The sequence below is a fragment of the Bactrocera latifrons genome, unplaced genomic scaffold, assembly GCF_001853355.1.
Source record: "Bactrocera latifrons isolate USDA-ARS-PBARC rearing strain unplaced genomic scaffold, ASM185335v1 scaffold_375, whole genome shotgun sequence".
Classification (NCBI taxonomy): Eukaryota; Metazoa; Arthropoda; class Insecta; order Diptera; family Tephritidae; genus Bactrocera; species Bactrocera latifrons.
In genome coordinates, this window is record NW_017537018.1 from 246466 (window position 1) to 250111 (window position 3646).

General features: G+C 36.2%; 2 pseudogenes; one reads left to right on the forward strand and one right to left on the reverse strand.

Moving 5' to 3' along the window:
- Positions 1 to 1129: 1129 nt before the first annotated feature.
- Positions 1130 to 2248, reverse strand: LOC108972070 (annotated as a pseudogene).
- Positions 2249 to 2448: 200 nt separating this feature from the next.
- LOC108972071 lies at positions 2449 to 3049 on the forward strand (annotated as a pseudogene).
- The last annotated feature ends 597 nt before the right edge of the window (positions 3050 to 3646 follow it).

Here is a 3646-nt window from a genome sequence, read left to right on the forward strand (position 1 = left end):
GGAAGGACCAAGTGGAGAAGGACCTGGCTTCACTTGGAATATCTAATTGGCGCCACGTAGCGAAAAGAAGAAACGACTGGCGCGCTGTTGTTAACTCGGTTATAATCGCGTAAGCGGTGTCTACGCCAATCAAGAAGAAGAATGAAAAATTTTCAACAGCCTCGGATGAGAGACCCCTCTTTTGATGATGACTATGCCAACGAATTAAGGGTTATGATTTGAGGGCATGTACCTGGAATATCCGGTCCCTTTATTGGGAAGGTGCCGCTACCCAGCTGGTTGATGACCTCATAAAAATAAAGGCTGACATCACCGCCGTCCAAGAAATGCGATGGACGGGACAAGGACAGAGACGAGTATGTAAGTTTGGTGTGGGATTCGTGGTGGGAGAGAGGCTCCGAGTACCATCATTCAATTCGGCGAAAGAACGTCTAGCCACAATTCGCATCAAAGCGAGGTTCTTCAACATATCGCTGATCTTCGCCCACGCCCCGACTTAAGAGAAGGACGATGTGACCAAGCATTGGTTGAGTCTAGTGGTTAGTGAAAATTTAATGTTCATTACGTATTGCTTATATTGCATTCGCTTTTTATATTTTTAAACAGGGAAGGGAAGGAGTTGTTAACAGATTCAACTCATTTTCAACCAATGCTCGATGATATGCCAAGTACTTCTAAACAGAGCCGGTCTGCACTAAGCCGTAGCATGTGCAGACCAAATGCAGTGTATCCACAAGAACGCAGCAAATCCTGTTCCAAATGGTCGTTATCGTAAAAGCGTTATAGAACGATATTTTGATCAAAAAATCGAACTAAAAAAAGTGCTGAAGAAAAGGCGAAGTTTTAGGCGAACATACAAAAACAAATGCAGGATTTGGCCGAAAAACGAGAATAAACTGAAAATAGAAGAAGAAAATTTTAAAATTTACAACAGTCTATTATGAATAAAAAATAGAAAAGCTACTTGATTTCATAACGAAAATATATTGTTTTATTTAACGGAAATATATAATCGAGCTTATCATAAAATGAACAGTTTTTACACACAAATGTTATTATAAATAATTTTATTATTTGAGATTGAAAAGAGAAAATGTTGTTCTAAAAGTGCACTTTAAAATTAAAAAGATTAAAATTTATTAATTTTTCGTGTTAAAGTTGTAAGCAACTGATTCCGGCAATCTCCACTTGCTTCTCTCGATCGTTATTAGTTCTGGCTCTGGTTCGGCACTTTCAATTTGATGGTCAATAATTGTATCGCTGTTTGTAATAATACATATATTGTGCATATTGCATGCACTTGCAATTAAATTCGAAATTGCACATAAATTTCTGTGCTCTGTAAATTTAATAAGCCTTCGGAAACGTCCTTTTAGTGCTTCAAATGCATTTTCAACAACTATTCTTGCTGAAGAATGTGTTTTCTTAAAGGTGATTTGATTAGGCGTTAACGAACCATAATCTTTAAAAACCGGAATGAGGTAAGGGTAAGCCGAGTCCCAGAGAATAAAAGTAGAAATAAACTTTTCATACTACTTACCGCTTTTCTATAAAATGCTGATCTTTCTAGCATTCCAGAGTCAAGACATTTTTTATCAGTATCGACAATGGCCTGTAGAACAACACTATAATTGCGTTTACGATCAAAATGTATATGTTTGTCATTTATTTGTGTATTAATTGTTATGTGGGTACAATCAATAGAACCAATAACACCTGGTATTTGTTTCCTTTGTAAAAACATGCGAGTTGTTTTTTCCAATGCATCTCCAGTTGGCCACTTACAAACCCGACGAACAATCGCCCATGCTGTGGACCTAGTTACACCAAACCACGGTAGAGGAGGAGTAGAGTCACTATCAGCTAATGTTATGTAAACAAAGCCTCAGCTGAGAGGTGCCACTGTAGAAACGTCAAGGGGAGTCCGGGGTTGAGTTTCTATTGGAATCCAAGATGGCCGACTTTTAACCGGAAAATGGTTGCATTGTGTTATTTTCTAAAAAATAATGGAAAAGTTGTCCAAAAAATATTGGTTATATATAAAACTGTAATATATTTTCAAAAGAAAATCGTTTTATTTTAATATATATTTTTAAAGATGAGAACAATATGAGCAAATACATGAAAAATTAAGTGTTTTATTTATGCCTCGTTTTAATTGTGGTAAGTTCACCACAGAAAAAATGTTATGAACAAATAAGCAACCATGCCGAATGGTGGGGTTCAGAATATGCTCATTCACAGCCATAATCATAACGCAGGTTTTGCAAGACAATTTGTTTTAATTTATTTCATGGAACAATCTTTTACTATGGCTTATTTAGTTATTTGGATCTGGAAGAAGTGTTTGGAAATTTCCATTGGAAAGATAAATAACAGATCCACTGGAATTTTATTCCAATAAAAGTACGAAAAAACTAAACATGGCTTCGTCAATATTGCTGCGTAATGGGTCAGGTACTGTTCCAATTTTATGTTCCCATATTAAGAGATGAAAAAGCGACACGCGATGCTGTGAAGTATTCAAATGTAGTTATCAACTTAGTTGGTCGTGAATTCGAGACAAAATTTTAAATTCAATGACGTGCTCCTGGAAGGTGCATGTCGCATTGCTAGGTAAGCTAAAATTAAACTTTATTTCAAAAGATTTACCATGTATTTTTTAATTTTTTTTTATAGAATCAGCAAAGAAGCCGGTGTACAACATTTGATTATTTGTCTGCCTTAAACGTTAGTTCCAAACCAATGTGCTTTGTGCTTGAGGGTGGAAGTAACTTTTTGAATACCAAATACTACGGTGAATGTGCTGTTCGGATGTTGAACAAGCTATTGTCAATTGCGCTAAGGATCCCGATCAAGCTGTTGGGTAGGTTTTGAGCAAAATTGAATTTACATACTCTCTAATATGCTAAACTTTCAACATCCACCTTGCAGACCAAAGCGTTACCAGTTGAGCGAATTAATTGACTGGTTCCATCGTGTTGTGGGCAAAGATGAAAAATGGTTGGGATACCGTCGTTAAGACATGCGTTGCGATCCTACCTATTGAAAGTCAAGTTCACTGAGCTTATCTGTCCTGTACAATCTATTGGTGAGCTACATATTGGTGAGGAACGTATCGATCGCGAATGCATTACGATGTCATTTGGGTGTACAATTGACCTCCATGGAAGAGCAAGTACCGTGGGAATTGCAACCATATCGTGCTGCGCAATATTATGATGCCGAATTGGGAGAGTGAGGAACCCAGCTCCACCAAAACCGATAAAACATCGGGATGAACTACGTATGTTTGCATAAAATTACTATAATGGCAACAACGCTAATAACAACAGCCAAGCAAATAATAAACAACACTCATCAAATAAAAGTTGGTGGCCAAGCAGCGGTTTGAAAAGAAACATTTGCATTTACGCGAATTGCAATTCGTCTTTACATCTAGTGAATTATGGTCGATTATGAACGATTTGGAAATTGATAATTAAACTTTAAAAAACAAAAAAATGTAATTTGGTTAATAATGAACCGCTATTAAAAATTAAGGAATTTGAGTTGTATTTTTATTTTGGCCAAACAAGTTATTATCGATTAGGATAATTTCAAATGGAGTATATTTCGAACAATCATTTTTTTGTTTTTTTTTTTT